Source organism: Ipomoea nil, unplaced genomic scaffold (genome assembly GCF_001879475.1).
Source record: "Ipomoea nil cultivar Tokyo-kokei standard unplaced genomic scaffold, Asagao_1.1 scaffold1416, whole genome shotgun sequence".
In the NCBI taxonomy this organism is placed as follows: Eukaryota; Viridiplantae; Streptophyta; class Magnoliopsida; order Solanales; family Convolvulaceae; genus Ipomoea; species Ipomoea nil.
Window position 1 is genome coordinate 3,219,466 of NW_017617844.1, and position 27,687 is coordinate 3,247,152.

Below are 27,687 nucleotides of genomic sequence, written 5' to 3' on the forward strand. Positions count from 1 at the left end.
AATATATTTTAGCTAGCACATTACTCCTTGATATCATATCTATGCTAAGCTAAAATGGGTTGAAAATGCATGACAATTTTTCGTACCATACTAATGTGTCTTAGTTAATTTATTTAGTGTTCGTATGTCACAAGATTTTAATTTGGACTTAGAATTAATTTTGTAACACGTATAAAATGAGAATACAAAATTTAGGGGGAAGAAAAATTCAAGCTAAAAAGGAGACTAGCCGGGAGATTAGCTAAGCAAGGAGACTAGCTAAGCTTGGAGACTAGCCTGGAGACTAGCTAACAAGGAGACTAGCTAAATGGGAGACTAGCTAAATGGGAGACTAGCTAAGCTTGGAGACTAGCTAACATGGAGACTAGCTTGGGAGACTAAGTAAATTGGAGACTAACCCAAGTGAATGTACAAGTCTCACAAGAACCATGCACCAGATGGAGAAACACACCAAGTATGGTGGACCAAGCTTAAAATCGAAACAGAGCATCTCACCATGAACAACTATGAAGTTTTTACAGAGGTTCCAGTATATTATTTTACAAGGATCATGAAGGAGAAAATATCTGATATATTTTCATCTGAACATCAAGTTTTTATGGTGGAACCAGAGACGCTCGAAGAAGGCTGATTCGCGGAGAAATTGTTTTATACTCAAGCAAGAATCAGCAGATAAATTATTTGATCAACTTGACATGTCAGAGCATTTATGAAGGACAAGAAATATCAAGCTTGCCGCGCCGAACTTATTCAAAATTTGGAGGCTACAAAATTCAAGACACGGCAACGGGCAAATTATTCAAATCATCTGACAAAAGGAGAAATGACATCTACCTAATATTGCAGATCAAGTTGACAATATCTTTTGATCAACTACAATTCAAAATGGACGATCGAGATCGAAAGTTGATCAACGGGCAAATAGCTTTCATTGGCTATAAATTGCCCAAGCAGACTTGAAGACAAACAAAGCAGTTGAACAACTTGAACAACGACTAAGACATACAAGCAAAAGATACAAGCTATTTTTCAATTAGCCAAAAAAGGGGGAAACAAAGCTTCTTAGAATTACATTCAAGTCTGAGTGAGAGAAAAATTTTATCTATTTGTAGATTTCTTTACTGAGTGTAGAAAGAGGGCGGAGTAACTAGAGAGAGTGAAAAACCTTGGTTGAGTGTAGCTTTGTGCGTAGCACTCGTGGTGAAGGGCAGAGTAACAAGAGGAGCTTGTGAAAACCCTGTGAGAGTGTAGCTTTGTGCGTAGCACTCGTGGTGAAAGGCGGAGTAACAAGAGGAGCTTGTGAAAACCCTGTGAGGACGTAGCTTTGTGCGTAGTTCTCGTGGTGTTGGAGTACAGCTTGGTGCGAAGTACTCGGGAAGGCGGAGTAACAAGAGGAGCTTGCGAAAAACCTTGGAGGAGTGTAGCTTTCTGCGAAGCACTCGGAGAAGTGTCGGTGGACACTTATTCACTATTTTATCTGGGTGATCGAAGAATAGTGAATTTCCTCCTTGAAGTGAAAGGAGAAGAGTGGACTAGAAGGATTACATCACCTCTGAACCACTATAAATCTCTCTCTCTATTTACCATACTGGTCATATATTTTGTGCATGCTTATTCTAACTACGAACTAACCCGATTACGATTTATCGCATATCTTTATCTGTCTGGGTTTGATAGTTCCCACGTTTGCATGCAAGCCAAACTTTACGTACATCATCCTTGAACCATATCAAGTGTTTCTAACGTGTTGCATGTTTAAAATCTCTCTTTGAGCACCGCACTATTAAGCATAACACTTTACCGCTACTTATTCCGCTGCACACTCTAAGTTGTTTATCTTGTTAATGCTTGTTACTTAGAGTTGAAATTACCAAAGTGTTATTTGCCTTGTGTGTTTTCGAAGAAAGTTTGAAAAAGTTAGAGAAGTCTATTCACCCCCCTCTAGACTTCTCGCCACCCTTTCGGGACCAACAACAACAACAACAACAACAACAACAACAACAACAATAATAATAATAATAATAATAATAATAATAATAATAATAATAATAATAATAATAATAATAATAATAATAATAATAATAATAAACTTATTAAATTGGGTTAGGAAATTATTGGACTAACAAATTTATTAACAAAATCAACTTAATAACAAAAACAACTCTAAAAATTAACAATATTCATGAAAACTACTTATAGCAATAATAAATAAAATTAGATATAAAATTAATTAACTTTTGCAAATTAATTATAAAAAGATTATTAAAAACTACAATAAAAATAATGTTTATCAAATTTCCCCACACTTACTTAATTGCTTGTCCTCAAGCAAAGACATTATTAAAAAGAAAAGAGATTAAAATAAAATCAAGTGTTAGATCGAGCTTTACCCAAATAGACTTTCAAATTTATTACCATCAATGCAAAGTTAGTGCCAACTCAAAGAATGTATAAAACATTTCACTAGAAATTAAAAACTTTAACAACTAAAATAAAAATAAAACTTGTGTTCGTGTGCTGACACCCCTTATATGAGCTATACAAAATCTCAATAAACAAATATGAAAATTTCACCAAATTCAACCTAAACCAAATTTAGAAATATTCTATCACTGTGCAGGTGCAAAACATGAAGGAAATATGGATCAAGGCATTTATTAAAATTGAAATGCAATTGCTCGTTTCTTCCAAAGTTCACTCATTATATTTCTATTTTGACTTTTTCTAAAGAGAATTTCCCCAAAAACCTCGCCATTTTACGCCAGACTTGTTTGGGTTTTCAATTTTGTGTGTACTCATAAACCAGACCACAACACTTATTGATTTATTTATTATACATGTGTATAGGTGGCTGATTCAGCGGAGTATATATCTCTTATTTATTGCAAACAAAATAAATAAATAAATAAATAAAACACTCTCATTTATTATTTTTTTTAAATAATTTTTTTTAACTTCACTTATTGCCATAAAGATGATCCTTGAACCAACACACTACACCACAATTTATAGCACTCAAGAATTGTTAAAGAATTTGAAAAAGGTAATATAAAGTGAAACCAACATATAAACTATCCAAGAAAATGCATAAAACATATAAGGGTATTTGTGATTTTCAAATTCTATTTATGATTTTTTTTTTTTTTTGTTTTTGTCTATATTTGATTTTTTTAGTTTTTTTTTTTTTTTTTTTTTGACAAAGATATAAAATTAAAGAAATTAACAACTAGTCAAAAGCAATATACACACTAAGAGTTGACAAAAACATGCATCATTTCTATCAACGGATATTTAAAAGACTCATAAGGGTAAAGCTCAACTAATGCTAGAATTTTAAAATAAAAAGGTTTAACAAAATGAACATTAGAAAATTAAAAATTCTGAAAATTTTCATTTTTTTGTGATTTTTAGGCCAACTCCCTTCCCCACACTTATTTTCAACATTCTCCCCAATGTTGTGAGAAGAAGAAAGAAAAGAAGACAAAGAGAGTCATCCCTTATTAGATTTTTTATTTGTAAAATTCTCATTGAGCCCTGCAATTTTAGAATAACAAAAAGAAACTGATTTATCAACGCCATTCAAAAGATTTTCTTTTTGGAGTTTATCGAACTCCAACTTACCATCCTCATAAAAATTCAACCTCTTAACTGCAAAAACTTGATTAGATCCATCAGACAGATTCATAAATGTAAGAATGGGAACCTCAGCAGTTTCATTAAGCACATTGTTGGTTAATTTGCCTGCTTGAATATCAATGGGGATTTGGGGCAATTCTTTCTGTAGCTCTGTACCTACCGTTTCAGACACACAACTTTTGAGCATATTTGGATAAGAAAATGCGGGCAAATTAGGCTTGGGTGGTACATATGGCTCCTCTTCCTCAAAATCTTCATTTTGTACAGGGGTGTTTTCAAAGCTTTCATCAACAAGGATTGGGGGCACATAAAGTTTAGGAGACACATAAGGATTATTAGATTTATGCAATTGAGGCTCATCATTTTCAACAATAATATCAACATCATTATGTAATTTTTCAATTATTTCAGTTTGTTTAGAAGTGATATTATCTTTTAACTTGTTTTCATCATTAAGATCTTCTTCAGGTGACTAGGTAACTTACCTGACACATGCCCTTGCACAAATTCAGCAATTTGCTCTAAATGTGCTTCTATTCTTTTAAAGCAAGCCTCATTTTCTTGGAACCGTTGTTCATCTTCTTCTTGTTGCATTTGGTGCTCATAAGCTTCTTGTTGCATCCGTTGCTCATAAGCTTCTTGCCGCCTATTGAAGGTCTGTATATAATCCTGCAAGGTATCTTCCAAAGATGGTTTTTTAGGTTCGGGTGACTCAACTGATTGAAATTTATTTTGATAATAATCAGAATAAAAATTGGGATGATTTGCTTGAAAATCATTTTGATTATTATCCCAAAAATTAGGATGACTTGATTGATAATCATGTTGATTATCATCCCAAGAAAAATTAAAATGGTTTGATCGAAAATCATTTTGATTATTACCCCAATAAAGCTTAGGGTGATTTTCCCAACCCGAATTATAAGAATTATAAAACGAGTCTTGCACATGCCTTTGATTAAAATCATTCATTAGACTGACATGTCCAAAATCATTATTAAAAGGATTATTTTGGTTTGACAAAAAAGAATACATATTAAAATGTAAAATTCTTCAAATATTTGTGTGATTAAGAACGAAAAAGAATTTTGAGAAAGTAGAATGGATTAATGAATTAAATAAATGAGCAAGATTAAATTGAGGAAAAGAAAAAATTGAAAAATAAAGAGATTGGGAAAAAAAACATGCAGTATTAAGAAATGGGGGAAAATAAATAAATAAAGGGAATAGGGAAAGCAAAACAAATATAAAGCAGTTTTTAAATGGACTAATAAATTAAATAAATAGCAAGATTAAATATGAATGGACTAATAAATTAAATAAATAGCAAGATTAAATATGAAAAAGATGACAATCATGAAGGGAGACGGAAAAATCAAGCAATTAAGGAAAGATAAAGAATAGAAAATTAAATTGCACAGTAAACAAATAACTGGGCAACGGCGCCAAAAATTGATGGACAATTTTGTTATGTGTCCTTGCAAGTGCACGAGTCAATTGTAGTAGTAATGTGCAAAGGCAAAGGTCGATCCCACAGAGAATTGATAGTATGCAATTTAATTACTAAACTTAAAAAAGAAATAATTGAATGAAATATTCTAAAGTACTCAAAGTGCAATAAACTTAATATCAATAATAAAAACTAAACCAAATGCTATGTAAAAAAACCAAGAAAAGACATACAATTAAAAACTAGGAAAATAAGATTGCAAATAAATCTAAGAAACGACGAAGCTAAGTATTTGGGAAATGGAATATTAAAACAGTGCTTAGAATTTAGAAATTGAAAAACTAATGCAAAGAGAATTATGAATTAAAGCATTTTAATATCAACCATCAAATGTAATAAATCTTAGAAATTTGGCTCTCTCTACGTAGCAGTATTGATACACTTCACAATTTGGCAATTGGGGAATTAAACAAAGAGAATTGTTAGGAATTGATGAAAAGGAAAGGAAAAACCAGGAGAATAAGCTGCCATAATTTTAATGCTGCCACCAGAAGAAAAATCGTCACCTCCCAGGAAATTAACAATCCGATCCGCTGCCGGAGGAATTTCGCACACTGGACTCTTCTCAGGAATTACTTTTGTCGCTGCAAATCAACTCCCGGCTGCCAATGGAAGTTCCGGTCAGAAACATATCCACCGCGGGCGCCAATGGAAGTTGCTAAAGTTTTTAAGTTCTAGTCAAATGTTTTGTACATTCTTTGAGTTGACACTGATTTTGCATTGATGAGACAAATAAATTTGAAAGGCTATTTGGGTAAAGCTCAGTGTAATACTTGATTTCTTTTTCTTTAATCTTTTCTTTTCTTTCTAATAATGTCTTTGCTTGAGGACAAACAAATAAATAAGTGTGGGGAGATTTGATGAACAATATTTATGTTATTATTTTTAATAAACTTTGTTAGAATTAGTAAGAAAATATTTACTTAATTTTGTATTTTCTCTTATTTTAATAAGCATTGTTAAATTAAAGTTTGTGTTTTATTATTATTATTATTATTATTATTATTATTATTATTATATTATGTATGTATGTATGTTATACGTTATGTTTGTTTCCATCCCCAAATAAAAGCCGTGAATAGCAGCACTACAGACTCAGGATGCGAACACCACAACAATACCGCGAAAGACGGAACACCGAGAACGACGCGGACAACACAAACGGTAGAGGCTCCGGTCTTGTGAACGTCCGATTGTTCGGAAGCTTCAATGGCAGTTCTTGATTCACTACAAGAAAAATCATGAATCGCAATGGAAATATCGCGACGGAACGTAATCCGTTGTCAATTCGTGACGGTTTTTGCGACGAAACGTGTTCCGTCGCGATCTTGCGTCGGAAATGGTGACAGAATCCAATTCCGTAGCGTTTTTTGGCGCAAAGTAAGGAAAAACCCTGGTAAATTTTGGCGCCCACATTTTGGTGACAGATATTGCGACAGAATTAAGTTCTGTCACCACAATAGCGACGAAAAAGGCAACAACCGATGGTTCCGTCGCGGTTTTGCGACAGAATAGGTGACAAAAATAAATTCCGTTGCGAGAATTAGCGCAAAGTGGAAAATATTCCCGCAACAAGGGATTGACGACGGAGGCTGACGACGAAATTTGCGACGGGAATTTTTTCCGTCACGAAAATATATAAACTTTGAAGTAAAGTTTATTTTTGCTACAGAATAAGACGACGGAATCAATTCTGTCGCAAATATGTTGACACGTTGGCGACAGAAAAAGCGACGCCCTATATGTCTGTCGCGCTATGGCGATGGAATCGGCAACGAAAAGTAATTCTCTTGCGATGTTTGGCGCAACGGTAGATTTGACGTTTGAAGTTGGCGGCGGAACTTACGACGATCATTCTTTCCATCACTAAAATATTTAATTTTTTTAGTAAAGTTTATTTTCGCTACAGAATGCGATGACAGAATCAATTCCATCGCAAATATGTTGACACATTGGCGACAGAAAATGCGACGCCCTATATGTCTGTCGCGCGATGGCGATGGAATCAACAACAGAAATTAATTCTGTTGAGATGTTTGGCGCAAAGATAGATTTGACGTTTGAGGTTTGCGACGGTACTTACGACGGTAGTTCTTTTTGTCACTAAAATATTTAAGTTTTTAAACTAAAGTTTATTTTAGCTACAGAATGCAACGACATGCATAATCAATTTCTTCGCCAATATGTTACACATTAGCGACAGAAATGCGACGCCCTATATGTCTGTCGCGCTATGCGATAGAATCGGCAACGGAAATTAATTCTGTTGCGACGTTTGGCGCAAAAATAAATATCACGTTTGAGTTTGGCGATGGAACTTGCAACGATCGTTCTTTCCGTCGCGAGAGTATATAATTTTTAAAGTAAAATTTATAACTTTTTAATGGTCGAATTTTTAATGAAAAGTGAAAAACCTGTTTACTAAATGCATTCTTCCAAATCTCTATTTCATTTCCATTCTCCACTTTTCTTAAAGATTTTGGAGAAGTTGAAAACTAACTTTTTTAAATAGAGAAATGGCATATCACACACCATCCCATTTCGCTTATTTTCACTTTCCCTCCTCCCACGCATTTTCCATTTTCCCTCTCATTTCCCTTTTCCCTCTCATTTCCCTTTATTATTATTATTATTATTATTATTATTATTATTATTATTATTATTATTATTATTATTATTATTATTATTATTGTTATTGTTATTGTTATTGTTATTGTTATTGTTATTGTTACTTTTATTACTATTATTATTACTATTATTACTATTATTACTATTATTACTATTACTATTACTATTACTATTATTATTACTATTACTATTATTACTATTATTATTATTATTATTATTATTATTATTATTATTATTATTATTATTATTACTACTACTACTACTACTACTACTACTACTATTATTATCTTTGCTGTAAAAATGTACAAAAACTATATTATTATTATCTTTTATTATTATTATTATTTTCCTATTTCCTTTTTCATCCCCCTTATGCACACAAATTTGTTGTTGTTATTGTTATTATTTATTTATTTGTTATTATTACTATTATTATTATTATTATTATTATTATTATTGTTGTTGTTGTTGTTCGTTGTTGTTCGTTTTTGTTGTTATTATCTTTGTTATAGAAATGTACAAATGCTATATTGGATGATTGTATTTAATGAAATCAAACAATTAGAAAAATGAAAAACTAGAGTAATATGGAATGAAAATTAGAAACTAGAGAAATGAAAAACTGGAAGAATAGAGAAAGAAAACTGGAGAAATAGATAAATGGAAAAACCGTTAAATGAAATAACTTTTTTTAATAACTATATATATATATATATATATATATATATATATATATATATTTGAATTACTTGAAAGATGGTCCGAATTAAGATTTCGCACAAGACCCCTACTTTGATTGGAACGATCCTGTTTCTAGGTAATTAATGAGGTAAGTACCATTGTACTTTATATAAATGACACATACTTCTGAGTTGTATAATAAATTTCACTTTTAAAAAAATTAAGTTAAGTTTTACTTTTTAGTCAATATTGAATTTTAAATTTAATTTATTTTAATATAAAAATTGTTAGGATATCATTTTTATTATCGATTATAACTATCTACAACAATATTAATCTTTACGATTACTTTTACTTGAAGATTTAAATGCTCCTTTTGATTATATCAAAAATAATTATTTTTATTTTATATTTATTATTTAATATTTAACAATTGTGCTAAACATTTACTTATTTTAACTTTCGTGTTAGATTTGGTGTTTTATATATATATATATATATATATATATATATATATATATATATATATATATATACACACTCACTAACAATAAACTTAACTGATCTGTTAATTCAGTTAACCAATACTTTATAACCAAACTATCAATAATTAAAAATTTTAACAATTGACCGAATTGAAATGATTTTTAAAAAAAATTTATTTATTAATTGGATTCTTCGGTTCGATCGTTTAACAATTTTTCACTAATAACTGAAAAATTAAAATTTTCAATTGTTAAGAAAGTATATTTATTGTAATCATTAATTAAAAATGACGTAATTTTTTATAATTAATATATATATATATATATATATATATATATAACATTGTAATTTAACAAAATTAACCCTTTAACAATTAAAAATTTAAATTTAAACTAAAAATTCCTATTCCTAAAATACTAAATCTTAAATTGCCCTAAAATCCCTAGTCTTCTAACCTGCCGTAAACGCCACATCTCTCCAAAGCCGTCGCCGCTGCTCTCCTCCAAAGCCGATTCCCTTAACGTCGACGATGTTGAAGCCAACGCCGTCGTCTCCTGTCCTCCCCTGCCGCCGCTGTCGTCTCCAGTTCTGCCCCTGCCGTCGACGTAACTACCAGAAGGTGAAGCAGAAGTCCTCCCTTGTCGCCGTCCTCCCCTGCCGACGACGAAGCACCTATGTATTTCTTGATCCATAGTTTCTTTAATTTCATTATTCTTGATCCTAATTTATTGAAATTATGAAATTATGAAATTATTCTTGATCGTAATTTCATAATTTCATTATTTTCATTATTTTCTTTAATTGATATCATAGTGTTTGGTGGATATTTTAATTATTTTCTTTAATTGATTTAATTGATATCATAGTGTTTGGTGAAATTATCAAAATGAGATTGTGTAGCCATTGAATTTTTTTTTTTTTTTTTGCTATTGTTGATGTGTTTGTGTGATGAGTTGATCACCTTGGGCATTTTATTTTTGCCCTTGGGCATTCTATTAGTGCCTTTTTCTTTCCTTAAATCATCTGAAAAGGTGTTTGGATTTAGTGAGCATATTAAACTTCGGTGGATGTTCATTTGAGTCCATGCACCGATGTCTTTTAATGCAATAATCTATTTGCATCTCATGTTCCTTACTATGCTATGTGTGTGTTAGTGGTGTATGATGTTCATTTTCCAACACTATTTATTGCACCAATCCTTTCCCAAAAAAGGGAAAAAGAAAAAAAAAAAGAAAAAAAGAGAGGACATCTTCTATCTTAATACTCTGTAGTTTTAAAAATAATTTGCAGCCAGTCATTCTTCTATCCTTTCTCATTGACATGATATTCAACTGGTTTGGTAAACACTTTATATGCAGGCTGCCATTGTAAATTCACAAACTCTTGAAGAGGTTGCAAGGCTTGAGTAGGTGTGAAAGATTTTTGTTTTTATCTCTTATTTTAAGCCTTGTGCTATCTACAGTTTAGACAAGTTACTAATTATTTAAAACTTTTGTAGGCTTTAAAGTCTGGCCAGCTTCCCACATATCTCATCATTGGTGATGATGATACTAGCTCCAAGAAGGATGATGCTAAAGAAGATAAAATGGTTCCAGATGGTGAGAATCAAGCTATAATAGTGAGCAGAGAGATAGTCTCACTGAACAAAACGATGGTCCTACATAAATGGAGCAGGTACATGCAGTTTATTACATAAATATGGTGACTCTGATTATCTCATCATTTGGTGAAGTTTCTTATGCATTAATTGGTTGTTGGCATGTTAATATATTACTCTGTATTTTGAATTAGTTGCCTTTTGTGCTATGTCTTTAGCATTAAAATAATAATATTTCAAGAATAGTCAATAGAGAAGCTCATTTTCTTCGAACAAGAAGTATATTCGCTTTATTGTCTTTTCTTTTGTTGTCATCATCCGTGTGCCTGGGTAATGACAACATAAATATATATATACTTACCTACATGTGTATATATCTGGCCAGAATCTGAATATTCTTCCAATCCCCCAGCAAGCTCTTCTCATGCTCCTTTACCTAGGGTCAAGACTTGAAGAAGAAGATCAAATAATATAGTCTTTACTTGATGATTTCCACCCCCAAGCAATAGTTTTGAAGATTAACAGCATGCTTGGCCTTTAAAAAAAAAACAGCATGCTTGGAGTTGGCGTTTCGCACAAAGCGCGTGCCCGCGACTAGTCAGATAATATTACATCAACATTCAACATTGCAGCCATCAGACCGTGCTAATTCTACAAAGATACAAGATTTGATTGAAATTTTGAAGACTTCTATGCTTATGCATTAAAGATTAGATGCTCTTGAGAGTGAAAGAGCTGACACTTCATCATCACCCTCATCGTAACGGGATTAAACTTGATATTTATATTTTTAATGGATTATTATATTCTTGTTTAGGCACGAATTTGGTATTAAGTACAACATCCTCAATTGGTTGAACTATGAAGTATTACTATTATATTACAAATTATATTTTATTTTAGTTTTAATAGTGTTTTTGTTTACAAATGTGATTGCATACTAATGTTTTAAATACTAATATTAGAATTTTAAAAAAAATATTAAAAAATAATTATTTAGTAGAATTATGACGAAATGTAATTTATTATTATTATGGCGACAAAATTGGTGACATAAATATTATGTCGCCTAAAACGCGATGGGATCACAACAATAACTAGTTTTGTTATTATTTTACGACGAAATTTTGTGACGGATGACAAATTTTACGATGGAATCTTGTGATGGAAGATGAAATTCGCAACGGAAATGGAAAGGTTAACTACGGGATCGCGACGACAATTTGTTCCGTTTTTTTTTTTTTACGACGGAATTTTGTGACGGAATACAAAATTTGCAACCACAAGATTAGCGACAGAATCACGACTATAATTATTTCCGTCGTTATATTTCATGACAGAAATTTGCAACGGAATATGAGTTGCGTGACGGAATATTTTTTCACTCGTTGGCGACAGAAAGAAGCATTTCCGTTGGCAAAACCGTAACGAACTCGCGACAGAATGATTTCCGTCGCCGACGTTGCGACGGAAAATTCCGTCACCATTTTCCGTCGCCACTGCTCGCGACGGATTATTTTCGTCGCAAAATGAAATACGACAAACCTTGACACTACGGAATGAATTCCGTCACGAAAATGTAAAATTCCGTCGCAAAATGTGATTTGCGACGGAATTTTGCGTTTTCGCGACGGAATTTTTCCGTCGCGAATCGTGATTTTTCTTGTAGTGATTCATAGCATTCTGCGGAAGCTCGTACCACAACTTGGAGTGAAATCTCGTGAAAGAATCGAAGGTCCGGAACAGTATAAAAGGGGGCAAAATCGAAGAGAGGGGATCATCATTTTTTCACCGAAATATATAACCAATCTTACATCAAACTCTATATCAAAAAATCCGTTCGGAGATTTCCGGTCGGCTATAATTTCTGCTCACGGAACTTAGTCTTCTGCGACCCTTTCGGTTTCTTGTTCGGCAGCGACAGCGAGTGTCCAGTCGGCGGTCCTGTGCATCGTAAATTGGTTTCGGCAGCATCAATTAATTTTAGCATTTTGCAATATCCAGGTTCCAGAATTCATTGGCTCCTGTTATTTTATTTTTATGAGATTAAGATTTGCAATTTGGAGTTGTCTACCTAGGGAATAGTGAGGTTGTTTCATCTTGGCAGCTTCTGGATTTATTGTTTGAATCGAAACTGGTTCACAACACCAAATTTACAATAGCAACTTGAACTGGAAAATATTGAGAATAAATTCTAGTGTAAGATTTAAAATAAATCATACACAAAGCAAAGAAAATTGAAGAAGAATTTTTTCTGTATTGGCAAAAGGATAATACAATAGGAATTACAAATATAACTTTCTATTTTTCTCTACAGAATTTTTGTTATACTCTCTATATATTCTCAATGAGATGAGAAAGGATGGGATGGGATAATCTGATGAAGGATGTTGCCTTATTTATACTCATTCATGAGTCTAGAATTTTCCAAGCTAGAACCCATGTGCCTATAATGCTATTTCTTTCCCTGCAAGTTTTCTCCAAAACTTAAGCACAGAACTAGCCCCTTAGGAAACCTCCTCCCAAGTCCCTTAGGCAAATCTCCACTCAAGCCCCTTAGGAAAACTTCCACCCAAGTCCCTTAGGCAAACTTCCACCCAAGTCCCTTAGGCAAACTTCCACCCAAGTCCCTTAGGCAAACCTCCACCCAAATTCCTTTTAGGAAATCTGCTCCCAAAATCTTTCCAGGCAAAATCTCTGCACATTCCACATTATGAATTTAATATTTACAAATCTCCCACTTAAATTCATAATGTGGGTCTTCATCCTTTTTGCCAATCCCCTGCTGCTTGCATTCCTGTTAGGCCAATTGAGGATCTACACCATACGAATTTATCGTTGGTAACAGGCTTTGTTAATATATCTGCTAGGTTATCTTTAGTATGGATTTTCTGTATATCCACACTTCCTTCTTCCACCTTCTCACGAACAAAGTGATACTGAACTCGTATGTGTTTCGTCTTGGAATGAAATGTTGGATTCTTTGTCAGGTACAAAGCGCTCTGACTGTCACAAAATAGAGTCATTTTCTCTAATTTGTGCCCGAGCTCCTCCAATAACATTTGCAACCATATTGCCTCTTTACTAGCTTGAGTAGCCGCAATATATTCTGCTTCCGTCGTTGAAGTTGCAACAACCGACTGCAACTTCGAGACCCAGCTTACTGCTCCGCCAGCAAGAGTAAACACATAACCCATGGTGGATTTACTACAATCAAGATTACCTGCATAATCTGAATCAACATAGCCTTTAATGACGAAGTCTGATCCTCCATAACACAATGCAATCTCTGAGGTACCCTTAATATATCTAAGGATCCTCTTCATAGCACTCCAATGCTCTCTACCAGGATTCGCCATGTATCGACTGACCGCTCCCACTGCCTATGCAATGTCTAGTCTAGTGCAGATCATAGCAAACATTAAACTCCCCACTGCTGATGCATACGGTACTCGACACATCTCCATCCTCTCTGCTTCGTTGCTAGGACTCGTACTTGAGGATAACTTGAAATTAATAGAAAGAGGGGTAGAAATTGGCTTACAATCTTGCATGTTGAAGCGCCGCAAGATTTTCTTCAGATAATTTTGCTGAGAAAGCCAAATCTTCCTATTATTTCTATCTCGGTGAATTTGCATCCCTAGAATTTTGTTTGCTGGTCCCAAGTCCTTCATTTCAAATTCCCTAGCAAGTTGAGCCTTCATCTCCGTGATACGGTCATTATTGGGGCCTACTACCAACATGTCGTCAACATACAACAGCAAGATGATAAACTGATTATCATCAAATCTCTTGCAATATGCGCAAGGATCAGAATTAAACCTGTTGTATCCAAGGCTCAGAATGAATGAATCAAATCTCTTATACCAACATCTCGGCGCCTGTTTGAGACCGTATAGAGATTTGGTCAACCTGCAAACCAAGTTCCCTTTTCTTTCTTCAAAACCTCCCGGTTGGAGCATACAAATTTCTTCTTCAAGTTCTCCATGTAGTGATGCAGTTTTCACATCCAACTGCTCAAGATACAAGTCATACACAGCACACTCAGGGGAAACTGGAATTTCTTCTTCCTTCCTTCCCTCAACTTGTACTGTAGTTGTCACTGGTTTCTCCTTCCCAGTGTTTTCCATTTCTTGTACCTTGTCTTCTACAATTAGAACATCCCTGCTGATGATAACCTTGTGGGTAGTGGGATCCCACAGGCGATACCCCTTCACACCATCAGCATACCCCAAGAAAACACATCTTCTTGATTTTGGATCAAGTTTTGATGTTTCTTGGGCGTTGTATATCACATATGTCGGACTCCCAAATGTATGTAAGTGAGAATATCTAGATGGCTTACCCGTCCACATTTCCATTGGCGTTTTCAGATCAATTGCGGTTGATGGTGACCGATTGATCACATAACAGGCGGTCTTGACTACTTCAGCCCAAAATGAATTTGCCAAATTTGCAGTCCTCAACATTGCTCTTGTTCTTTCCAACAAGGTTCTGTTCATCCGCTCTGCCACTCCATTTTGTTGTGGAGTATACGCCACTGTGAACTGTCGTTTGATACCTTCTTGCAAACAGAATTTACCAAATTCATCACTAGTATATTCTCCTCCATTGTCCGACCTCAAACACTAGATCCGTTTCTCGGATTCAAGTTCCACACGCGCTTTGAAGAATTTGAAAACTTCAAATACATCCGCCTTCTGTTTGATTGGATACACCTAACATCTCCTCGAGTAGTCGTCGATGAAAGATACAAAATATTTTGCACCTCCCGGGGATATAACTGGTGCTTGCCAAACATCAGAGTGGATCAACTCCAAGATAGCCTTGCTCCTTGCTTTAGAGCTCTCGAACTTCAATCTATACTGCTTACTTGTAACACAATGCTCACAAAAGGGTAATGATACCTTTGTTAGCCCCGGAAGAAGATGTTGATCAGCAAGAATCTTTAGACCTCGTTCCGACATGTGGCCAAGTTTTTGATGCCACAACATCGTTGATTCCTCTATAAGATTATCTGCTGCAAATGCTGCTTCTCCTTATAGTTGTGTTTCTCCTTTAAGCATGTATAGATTTGCAGCTATCTTCTCAGCTTTCATCACAACAAGCGCGCCCTTGATTACTTTGATGATCCCATCCTGAATGTGAATTTTACATTCACGGCTATCTAATTGTCCTAGAGGCAATAGATTTTTCTTCAGGCCCTTCACGTGTCGTACCTCTTGGATAGTGCGAACCGTACCATCAAACATTTTTAGTTTAATAGTACCTAAGCCAGCAATCTCTAAGGCATGGTCATCTCCCATGAACACAGATCCTCCAGATACAGGTTCATATTCATGAAACCATTCTTTCTGTGAGGTCATATGCCATGTTGCTCCTGAGTCCATTAGCTAGACATCAGCTAGACTTTTCCTGCCTTCAACAATCGTTGCTGCTTCACCAAATAAAACTTCGCATTCATCCGATGTACTCACAACACACCCCTGAGCATTTGCTGTCTCGGGATTTTTGCCTTTGGTCTCATCCTTCTTAAGCTGCCAACAGTCACTCTCGTAGTGCCCCTTTTTGCCACAGTGAAAACACTTGACATTCTTCTTATCCCTTGACTTTGATCTACCTCGATTGTGACTCCCACTAGAGCTAGGCACTGTTGATCTTCCTCTCGTCACTGTCAACGCCTGGAATTGTTGTGAAATTCCAACTTTGTCTTCTTTGTTTTTGCGCCGACTTTCCTCTTCAAGAACCGCAGCTGCAATATCATCAAAGACAAGTACCTCCTTTTTGTTGACCAAATTGATGATGAGTTGATCGTATGAATCCGGTAGACTTTGGAGTAAGATTTCAGCACGTTCATTCACTTCTATTTTATAACTCAACGCCGAGAGTTGTGAAAATAGAGTGTTGAGAGTGTTGATGTGCTCAGTTACTGAGGATGTCTCCATCATCCTGAGAGTGTATAATTTCCTCTTCAAGAAGATCTTGTTGTGCAGTGATTTGGCCTCATACAAATTTACGAGAGTATCCCATACCTCTTTTGCCGTACCTTTTTCCGCCACACTTGACAAAACTTCATCAGCAAATGCTAAGTGCAGATTGGCAATAGCGTTGCTATCCATTTCTGTCCACTTCGCATCGTCAGTGAAATCGGCCGGTCTTTCTTCAATTGCTGCTACGCAGTTATCTTTCCTGAGAACTGCTTTCATTCTCATTTTCCACAAAGAGAAATTGTTCCCTTTGAACTTTTCAATCTCGTACTTTACCGCCATTGTAAGTGGTGTTCTTGATTCAAATCCTTAACAATATATCTAAATAGTATCGTATAATAGAATAATACCGGCCTTGAGAATTTACCAGTATTTATTCTAACATAAACAATACAAAAAGATATATCTATGAACCAACCTGAGGCTCTGATACCACTTGTTAGGATCGAAACTGGTTCACAACACCAAATTTACAATAGCAACTTGAACTGGAAAATATTGAGAATAAATTCTAGTGTAAGATTTAAAATAAATCATACACAAAGCAAAGAAAATTGAAGAAGAATTTTTTCTGTATTGGCAAAAGGATAATACAATAGGAATTACAAATATAACTCTCTATTTTTCTCTACAGAATTTTTGCTATACTCTCTGTATATTTCGAATGAGATGAGAAAGGATGGGATAATCTGATGAAGGATATTGCCTTATTTATAGTCATTCATGAGTCTAGAATTTTCCAAGCTAGAACCCATGTGCCTATAATGCTATTTCTTTTCCTGCAAGTTTTCTCCAAAACTTAAGCTCAGAACTAGCCCCTTAGGAAACCTCCTCCCAAGTCCCTTAGGCAAATCTCCACCCAAGTCCCTTAGGCAAACCTCCACCCAAGTCCCTTAGGCAAACTTCCACCCAAGTCCCTTAGGCAAACCTCCACCCAAATTCCTTTTAGGAAATTTCCTCCCAAAATCTTTCCAGGCAAAATCTCTGCACATTCCACATTATGAATTTAATATTTACATTTATTTCCCCTTTCCTTAATTGCCTTGCTTCCTGATTTTCAATTGGTGTTTGTTAATTACAAAGAAGATTGGACTTTCTTTAATGACAATTATGTTGAATTAAGCTTGTTGCTAAGTACTTTTTATTTATGTTGCTTATTACAGAGCTTAAAGATTAAGTATGTTGTTAATTGCAATGATCAATTATAACGCCTAGCTGGTAGCTTTGATTGTGTTTTTGCCAAGTCCAAAAAGGGTTAAAAGGGACTTGTGGTTGATTCAAGTTGCATGCGATTTCTTTTTGTTCCTCAGTTTTCGATTATTTATTTTCTTTTAAGTTCTTGAGTACTTTTGATTCAGACTTCGTGTTAAACTCAAGTTTATTCTTTCCATTTAATTTCAAGCTTAAGTATGCTTGTTAATTGTGATTAGCAATGAATAATGCTCTTTGTCAATAATGCTTAAGAAACATTGTTTCACTTCTTCAGATCCTAAAAGCTAAGACCGGTCATTGCTGTTTCTAATTATTAGTTAAACCCAATTGCATTTTTCAATTATGTTTTGCTAATTTATGTGTCTGGAATGAGTTCTAATTTAATTGCTTTATCTTGATTTATTATTTAATTGTTTAGTTTTTCCTTCTCTTTAATTCATAGTCTCTCTTCGCATTATTTTGCCAAATTCCGAATTGTGAGTACTGCTTTTAATACTGCATTTTTCAATTCTTAGCTTTTGAAGCATTGATTTTAATTGTTTTGCACTTGAATTGATTCGTACGATTGATTTTCGTTTCTAGCACGTTAAATTATCAAGTTAATTAACTTTAAGATTATAAATTGCATACTATCAATTCCTCTTGGGTTCGACCCTTGCTATTGCACCATATTACTACAGTGATTCGTGCACTTGCGGGGACATTATATTAAAATTATCCACCAATTTTTGACGCCGTTGCCGGGGGAATTTCGCACACTGGACTCTTCTCAGGAATTACTTTTGTCGCTGCAAATCAACTCCCGTCTGCCAATGGAAGTTCCGGTCAGAAACATAGCCACCGCAGGCGCCGAACCGAAAACAGTCCGGGGTGATTTTCTTGATTCTTCTCCATTATCGCCCTCATTATATACTATTCAGCCTCACTGCTTCTCCACACTCGTCGGAGAAATAGCCGCAGAAATTAGGGACAACCACAGAGTTGATTCTACTGGATCGCAGCTTCGTCAATGGCCGAAGAAGATGCTGAGTTTGCGATCTCCTTTTTCGTTCGGTTAGTTCCTGTGATTTACTGATAATAATAATAATAATAATAATAATAATAATAATAATAATAATAATAATAATAATAATAATAATAATAATAATTAATAATGATGATGATGATGATGATGATGATGATGATGGTGGTGGTGGTGGTGGTGGTGGTGGTGGTGGTGGTGGTGGTGGTGGTGGTGATGATGATGATGATGATGATGATGATAGATAATAAACTTATTAAATTGGGTTAGGAAATTATTGGACTAACAAATTTATTAACAAAATCAACTTAATAACAAAAACAACTCTAAAAATTAACAATATTTATGAAAACTACTTATAGCAATAATAAATAAAATTAAATATAAAATTAATTATCTTTTACAAATTAATTATAAAAAGATTATTAAAAACTACAATAAAAATAATGTTTATCAAGGCCCTTTACGGTCAAAAGTGTCGCAGCCCGTTGTGTTGGGAGAATATGGTCAATCCAGTGGTGTTAGGTCCACAATACTTGCATGACACCGTGGAGAAAGTTAAACTCATATAAGGAAAGATGAAAGTGGCACAGGATCGTCAGAAATCATATGCCGATTTGGGAAAGAAACAGGTGGAGTTTGTGGTTGGTGACAAGGTTTGGTTAAAGGTCTCTCCCACCCGGGGAGTTATGTGATTCGGTAAGAAGGGCAAGCTAAGCCCTAGGTTCATTGGACCTTATGAGATTCTTGAAAGAATAGGGAGTCTGGCTTATCGACTAGCGTTACCTATGGAGTTGCAGCGAGTGCACAATGTTTTCCACCTGTCACAGCTTAAGAAGTATGTACATGACCCGGCGCATGTACTACCACCGGAGGTGATCCCTCTAGATAATGACATGTCTTACGAAGAAAGACCGCTTCGGATTTTGGATTACAAAACCCGGGAAACCCGCAGGAAATCGGTGAAGATGGTAAAAGTCTGGTGGTCACATCACGGTGTAGAGGAAGCTATGTGGGAGTTGGAGTCGGCTATGGTGGTCACCTCAGGTATCTCGTTTCCCTTTCCTCGTTTGGTGTGTAGCTCGTTGGTTGTTTGTTGTTGCCTTGTGTGATCTTTCTTGTTGCTAGTTTTGTTGAGTAGTTAGCTTTGTGGGTTGTACTAGGAGCTAGTTGTTTAGATCTTTGGTGTTGATTAGAAAGTTGGCTGTTTGTGTTTGGTTTTAGTGTTCGTTATGCTAAAAGAACTTCGTTGGCTATTTCTTTCAACCTTGTAATGTTATGACTTCTTGATCATTTTGTGTCCCTTTGAAATCTTGAAATTATGAGTCAAAAAGGATGTTCTTGATTCTCTTGTCACATTGTTGTTTCATGTTGCCGTTTTTTGAATTTGTTTTACCCAAGCTTCGGGGACGAAGCTTCTTTTAGAGAGATGCTAGAGTGTTTGAGACTTAGTCTTTGAGTGAGGAATGAATGAAATGTCTTGCTAGGGATAGCTTGAACAACAATTCATGGGTGAAATGTCACTTTTACCCTTATTAAGGTTGGAAAGACAAAGGGACAAAGGCACAAACCATAAAGCACAAGGTACACTTGATTGACTTAAGTGACGAGTCAAATTCTAGTCCCTCGACTATTAAATTTCAGGATTTAGAAATGGTTTACCAAAGAAAGCTTGGATTAATTCTTCAATTAATCCCCAATTAGTATTTAGATTTACGGGGTGTCACATCCTCTCCCCCTAACAAGAATCTTCGTCCCCGAAGCTTGGGCACGACGGGTTTAACAAAAGATAGCAACAGATTAAAGATGTGATAAGAGATAGCAAGGTATTAAGGAACAAGGTTTCAAAGATCAAGAAATGCAAGGTTTCAAAGGTCAAGAAATGCAATGTAACACCCCGTGTTACGGCCTTCAATCCCGGATTAATTATTTAATTAATCCCGTTAATAATAATATGATTTAATTCGGTTAGGTTTCCCTTAATTAATTAATAAGGTCCACCATGAACTGTGGACCCTTGCCTAAATTAGCGTCTTAAGCCTATTAGGAATAAAGAAAGTAAACCCTTTACTATTCAGATTCTAATTAGGAATCCTGGACCTAGTTATCTATTAGGAATAAAGGAAGTATGCCTTTTACTATTCAGACTACGATTAGGATTCCCTTTAATTAATTAATATGGTCCACTATGGACCATGGACCCTTATCCCTAAACCCAATCCTTAGTCCCAAAAGGAATAGAATTAGCAAGCCCATAATATTAGTTCCTAGCTAGGACTCCTAAATATATAAATAGGGGACTTAAGAGGCACCTAGAACCCCCCACCACAATAACGTTTCACCCTCCCAAAGAGCTCCAAGAATTCCCTTAGAAGAAATCAAGAAAGCAAGAAAGCTTAAAGAAAGACCCTTCATAGCCAAGGAATTAATTAAGGCTAAGAGGTAACCCATGTCTCAACAAAACCTATTTTCATAGTTATGAATTCCCCCGTAGGTTTTACCCATATTATTGTGTATTGATGATTTGTGATGTTATTATTGATGATTGATGGGATAATTCCATGGGTGATCTTGACATCGGGAGATTCTTGATAACTATGGTGTTCTTAACGATTATGTGGAGTTCTTGATGATTATATGGTGTTCTTGATAATTGTATGGCGTTCTTGATGCTTAAGTGTTATTTATCTTGTAATTAGAAGACGAACCGTATTCTTGTGGATATAAAAGTAATTAGAACCCTAGGTTGATGTTCTTGATGCTTATGTGATATTCTTACCGAATCTTGTAATTAGAAGACGAGTCGTATTCTTGTTGGATTAAAAATAATTAGAACCCTAGGTTATATCGTGGAATTCGTATGGTATTATTCTGGGTGTATTGGGTGGGATTTCGCATGATTGGGTGTTTATTAGGTCTAGAAAAGCGTGATAGGTTATGTACCGTTTGATTCTTGATTTTGATCCGTTAAATCGTCTACGTGTGTTATCAATTGCGTTTGAAAGTGTCTAAGCATGGTCTCGGGTTCCACGAAGGTTCCCGGGGTGTTTTTGGAGTTAATGAGTCAGTGGGGGGTAGGTGGGGGTAGGGGACCCGCCACCTACCCGCGGTAAAAAAGGGGCAGTTCCGGCAGCGGGCAGCCGGCGGGCGGGCAGCTGCCCGCCGGCGACCTGCTGCCCGGAACAGTGTTTACCGGCGGGCAGCCGGCGGGTGGCCCCCCACCCACCGGCTACCCGCTGGAAATTCCAACACTTGGGACCCCGACTTCCCCGTTTGATGTTTCCCCGACCCCCGTGGTGTCCCAACGGACTCCGTCTATCGTGCCAATGTCTAGTTTGATGTTTCGGGTACCGTTCGTAGGTTGTATGAGTCTTATATGTTGCATGCTAGTTGAATTGGTATCCCGCTGACCTAGGTGAAAGGAGTATGAACCCCTTAGGACCATTCTTAGTATGTGAAGGATCACGCATAGGTTTTGTTATACGTTTTCTCCCCCTTCCCAATGTGTTAATGTGGGTTGCATGTGCTTGCTGTGTGTTATGTGTGCATGTTACCCCGACTTGGTTGAGATCAATCGGGCTATACAGGCAGTCGGGTGGGCTGAGAACCATACCGGCTGTTAACCAGGCTGGTAGAGACCGGTCAGGTATATAAATATTATATAGGACTAAGATCCACTATACGGGCAGTTGAATGGGTTGAGAACCATCCCAACTGTTAACCAGGCTAGTAGAGACCGGTCAGGTATATAAATATTTTATATAGGACAAAGGTCCACTATACGGGCAGTTGAATGGGTTGAGAACCATCCCAACTGTTAACCAGGCTGGTAAAGACCGGTCAGGTATATAAATATTATATAGAGCTGCGGCTCATCGGTCGGTTGCGATCGACCCCTCTGTGCTGTGAGACGGGGCAGGGTGCTGCGGGGCCGTGTCGGAGCTATATGCGCTGACCCTCATGTATGGGCATGCGATTGGTCCTGTGGCGCCAACAAAGTGTGCTATGTGATGAAGTACGGATGAGTTGTTGTTATGAGTATCTTGGGGATGAGACTATGAGATTTGTACCGGGGATCGTATATGTTGGGTTATGATTATTAATTTTGCTTATCTTATCTGTCTTGCCTGTTGTAAACTGTATATGCTTGGTATAACTGCTGTCTGTGCTTAGCCCTATCTGTTGAGTCTATCCCTGTTTCAAAAGCTAGAGTTCGTAGGAGATATCTTCATGTTCAAAATGACTTTTCGTATATCTATATATATATATCTATATGTATTGTATCTCAACGCGTTGGAGTGGATTACCAGCATCTCTCGCTGAACAGATATATTTGGCTTTCAGGCACAGAAGAATAAGTCACTGGAGCGCGCTAGAACTTGGAGCGTAGAAGTAGATAGTTTCCCTTTCGGCCTGCGTGCCATGCTTATGCATTTACGTTATTGAGGATATTAGTTAGTTAGCCTGTGCACCTGATTTCTCTAGCTCAGGTGTGGCATAGCACCCCGTACTCTTGTATTATGCTTTGGGATTTAATGAGATTTCACCTTTATCCTACAAGTTTTAAATGTCTCGAAAATCTGGGGTGTTACAGTTGGTATCAGAGCATAAGTTTGACCCTAGGATAAGACTCTTAAGACCGGACTTTAGGACAATAGGCTTGAACTCAAGGTACTTAGGAACATAGGATTCGGGAATCTTAGGACGCGCGGTGAGATTGTGAAACCTACACGTAACCTCCCCTCACCTTATCCCTCTCTAAACTTAAAATAACTTCCCCCTACGCTTACCACACAAAGGTAAGGGTGCAGCACACTAACTCATCGATACAATAAATATTGACCCTGAAAACCAGCAGCATGGCGCCAACAAGAAGACAGTCAAGGATCCCACACTCCTCGAAGAATGAACCCGAACCTTCAACAAAGTCCTCGGGATTAGTGGAATACCCAGAGAAACGCCACGTAGGGATAACCTCATTTCACCTCAAGACACGAGGCTGATCTTTGATAAATCCACGAAGAACCCACTTATGGGCAACAACCAGGGGTTCAACTAGGAGTGCCTAAGGGCACAGCTACGGGGACGATTCCACCCCGCACCTGTAAGGGCAATCATGTACGAGGAAAATCCTCCACCTAAAACAAGGGATGACCACCATCAGGGAATACCACAAACAATCCCTCTAACTGGCTCGTTTCGCGCCTGAATTAGATCCTACAGAGACAACCAAGATAAAGAAGTCTGTGACAGACCACAACTACGAAACCCAGAAGGCCCTAATTGTAAGCAAACCCCGCACACCCAACGAAGCCTACACCAGTAAAGCCAACTTCTACCAAACAGGGAATTTAGGGACAAACCCGAAAGAAGGAGTAACGGAAGGGGGAGACCGCTCCCTCCAGCATGAGCGAACCCTTCCGGAACTGGTTAAGAATGGGCGCAACTATCCCAGCCCGGAGACCGGGAACGCCAATTAAATGCAAGAAAGAAAAGTAGTACATAAACAACGTCTTTTCTCAATCGTTAGCACGAATTGTCGAAAAGAACTCGATATGACAAGAAGAGGCAACAGACGCATGGAAAGTATCATACAACTAGGGTCTCCCGGTGATAAGGGTCTTACCTGGGAACAAGGACCTTGATGGTTTTATGATACCGTAAGAAGTACATGTAACACACAAAATCGCCAAAACAGCATGCGACGTCAAAGGCAGTCAATCAATGCATTCCAAGGAAGAGAAATGCATCACCAAAGCACTTGGTCACCAAAGGACTGAACAAAGAACGAGCGACAAGCCGAACTCCAAGAAAAACCAAGAAGGCTTATCATTTATCAAGCAAGGCAAAGACAAAGTTGGCTTATAACCAACCACCCGGTGAAGGTGACGAGGTTGCTAATTGGAAACCGGACCCGACCTACTGAGCAAAAAGAACATGCGAGAGTCTTGACTCATCTATAAACTCGTACCTAAGGATCAATAAAACTATACGATGGGCCACCCTATGTATTCAAGTCCCTTCTATTGTGCACATGGACATGGGGCTTGTCGGGACTTGAATCTGTTCATTCTTGGGATTTTCCCCGAAGGAATTCACTCTTCCTAGTCACCTTCCCGCGGGTCCTCAACGGGACCTTGACGGGACCTTGACGAGTCCCCAACAGGAGCTTGGCAGGCGGACGACCGCCCACCTCGCGCCCACTGGTACAATGTGCTGATTTCTTAACCCCTCACTTTATTGATTCATGGCGCACTTGTGTGCCTCGATTGATGAACGCGAGTCTTGGGTAAAGAACCATGGGTCGCCCAAACATGGTGTCATCGGTTAAAGACCTTGACACGCAACACACCATCGGAAAAGCACAACCAATTGCATTACACGTGGGGTTGAAGTTGGACTCTACGATGCAACCGACTAGGGATGATTGGCATAAAGGATTGTGCAAACCAAGGAGGCGAGTTGGGAACTCGTGCTAAGGACTCACAAAGACCTTAAAAGTCAAAATGCTAAGGATGGACCAGGACTCCTTCAAACCATGGATATCGTTCAAGCAAATCAGAGGACTCCTTACAAGTTGTATGGAATCAAGAACTACGTAGTCCATGGTGCTAGGCAAAAAGTAAAAAGGCACATTTATGCCAAGATCTCAAGGGTCATTAAGGACCCATAAGGAAATGAGATGACTCGTAAAGTCACCGAGTCATTCCACAACGAGGTTAGGTAACCAACTGCGCTTCAAAAAGAAAAAGAGCATGCAAGGACACCCTCACCATTAAAAGTAACACAAAAAGGCACAACTAGTCGAACCTCGGGGAAGACATGAAGTCTTACTAAGAATTTCATTCACTAAAGAGGAGATGAAATTCAATAAGAAGGGAAAATCAACCCAAGGTTTACCGACTCCCAAGAAACTTTGGGAAGAATTTGGGAAGTGCGCCCTAAGATATTGGCTTGGTTGACCAAACATGGTCAAGACCTTGGACGCATTAAAGAAGTAAGTGTTAAATCATCACGGGAGATTCCCTCAAGATGGGGAGAAGGATGAAACCTTAGCCTGGGAAGCAAGGTCTAACAAGGATCTTAAAGTCAAGCAAGTGCCAACACCAAGGAAGAAGGATCATCAGTTCGTTAATACATCATGATCAAAGCATCAAACCAGAATAGTCACTTGAAGATCGAGAACCCTTAACCCATCCTAGCCGAATTCCCTTCCCTCCCTCGGAAAATCGGCCCCCTCCTTATTTCAAAACCCTTTCTACCCTTCAACCACACTCTTGATCCCCTATTTTAACGATTCCATACAAGGTGGCAACCTCCCACCCTAAGTTGCAACCTTGGCAACTTTGATCCTAATTCCTAAATTCACTTTGTCCTCAGGTTTGAAACCCACTCTCTTAGCCCTTTAAACCTAATCGTTCCCAAAAACCCAGCACACATAAACATACAATTATACAGTTTCCCCGTAGAATGCTTTCGCTATAGGATCACCGTACTACTTTGGACTCGTTACCCCCGCAATGATTTCCAAGCTTCGGGGATGAAGCTTCTCGTAAGGGGGGGAGAGTGTAACACCCCGTGTTATGGCCTTCAATCCCAGATTAATTATTTAATTAATCCCGTTAATAATAATTAAATATGATTTAATTCGGTTAGGTTTCCTTTAATTAATTAATAAGGTCCACCATGAACTGTGGACCCTTGCCTAAATTAGAGTCTTAAGCCTATTAGGAATAAAGAAAGTAAACCCTTTACTATTCAGATTCTAATTAGGAATCCTGGACCTAGTTATCTATTAGGAATAAAGGAAGTATGCCTTTTACTATTCAGACTACGATTAGGATTCCCTTTAATTAATTAATATGGTCCACTATGGACCATGGACCCTTATCCCTAAACCCAATCCTTAGTCCCAAAAGGAATAGAATTAGCAAGCCCATAATATTAGTTCCTAACTAGGACTCCTAAATATATAAATAGGGGACTTAAGAGGCACCTAGAACCCCCCACCACAATAACGTTTCACCCTCCCAAAGAGCTCCAAGAATTCCCTTAGAAGAAATCAAGAAAGCAAGAAAGCTTAAAGAAAGACCCTTCATAGCCAATGAATTAATTAAGGCTAAGAGGTAACCCATGTCTCAACAAAACCTATTTTCATAGTTATGATTTCCCCTGTAGGTTTTCCCCATATTATTGTGTATTGATGATTTGTGATGTTATTATTGATGATTGATGGGATAATTCCATGGGTGATCTTGACATCGGGAGATTCTTGATAACTATGGTGTTCTTAACGATTATGTGGAGTTCTTGATGATTATATGGTGTTCTTGATAATTGTATGGCGTTCTTAATGCTTAAGTGTTATTTATCTTGTAATTAGAAGACGAACCGTATTCTTGTGGATATAAAAGTAATTAGAACCCTAGGTTGATGTTCTTGATGCTTATGTGATATTCTTACCGAATCTTGTAATTAGAAGACGAGTCGTATTCTTGTTGGATTAAAAATAATTAGAACCCTAGGTTATATCGTGGAATTCGTATGGTATTGTTCTTGGTGTATTGGGTGGGATTTCGCATGATTGGGTGTTTATTAGGTCTAGAAAAGCGTGATAAGTTATGTACCGTTTGATTCTTGATTTTGATCCGTTAAATCATCTACGTGTGTTATCAATTGCGTTTGAAAGTGTCTAAGCATGGTCTCGGGTTCCATGAAGGTTCCCGGGGCGTTTTTGGTGTTAATGATTCAGTGGGGGGTAGGTGGGGGTAGGGGACCCGCCACCTACCCGCGGTCAAAAAGGGGCAGTTCCGGCAGCGGGCACGGCGACCCGCTGCCCGGAACAGTGTTTACCGGTGGGCAGCCGGCGGGTGGCCCCCCACCCACCGGCTACCCGCTGGAAATTCCCACACTTGGGACCCCGACTTCC

General features: G+C 37.1%; 2 long non-coding RNA genes across 3 annotated transcripts; one reads left to right on the forward strand and one right to left on the reverse strand.

Annotated features, from left to right (window-relative positions):
• Positions 1-9,513: 9,513 nt before the first annotated feature.
• LOC109187000 lies at positions 9,514-11,374 on the forward strand. 2 transcript variants are annotated; one of them, XR_002055204.1, is made up of 4 exons: positions 9,514-9,617; positions 10,300-10,350; positions 10,440-10,615; positions 10,924-11,374. It is a non-coding gene; the product is annotated as an uncharacterized LOC109187000 (long non-coding RNA). The 2 variants fall into 2 exon arrangements; XR_002055205.1 differs by having other exon boundaries at positions 9,517-9,560.
• Positions 11,375-14,826: 3,452 nt separating this feature from the next.
• On the reverse strand, positions 14,827-25,939 carry LOC109187001. Its single transcript, XR_002055206.1, has 3 exons — positions 25,930-25,939; positions 24,858-24,862; positions 14,827-15,102 (listed from the first exon to the last, which is right to left on the reverse strand). It is a non-coding gene; the product is annotated as an uncharacterized LOC109187001 (long non-coding RNA).
• Between the last annotated feature and the right edge of the window lie 1,748 nt (positions 25,940-27,687).